Here is a 235-nt window from a genome sequence, read left to right on the forward strand (position 1 = left end):
GTCTTGCTCCACTCACTCCTGGTATCCATGCCAGCGGCACTGCCAGGAGCTTGGCCGTGTCCCCATCACTGTCCTCACCATCTCTGGCACCGGGATCTGAACTCCCCTATCCCATAATCTCCTTCCCGTAGGTGCCCGCGCCCTGCCTTGCAGCCCCGGCGCGGGCACCCACGGGAAGGAGCAGAAGGATTTTGGTTTCTCTTTTGCACCAAATCCAGCGTGCACCGATGCCTGG

Source organism: Eurypyga helias, unplaced genomic scaffold, assembly GCF_000690775.1.
Source record: "Eurypyga helias isolate BGI_N326 unplaced genomic scaffold, ASM69077v1 scaffold27326, whole genome shotgun sequence".
Taxonomy (NCBI): domain Eukaryota; kingdom Metazoa; phylum Chordata; class Aves; order Eurypygiformes; family Eurypygidae; genus Eurypyga; species Eurypyga helias.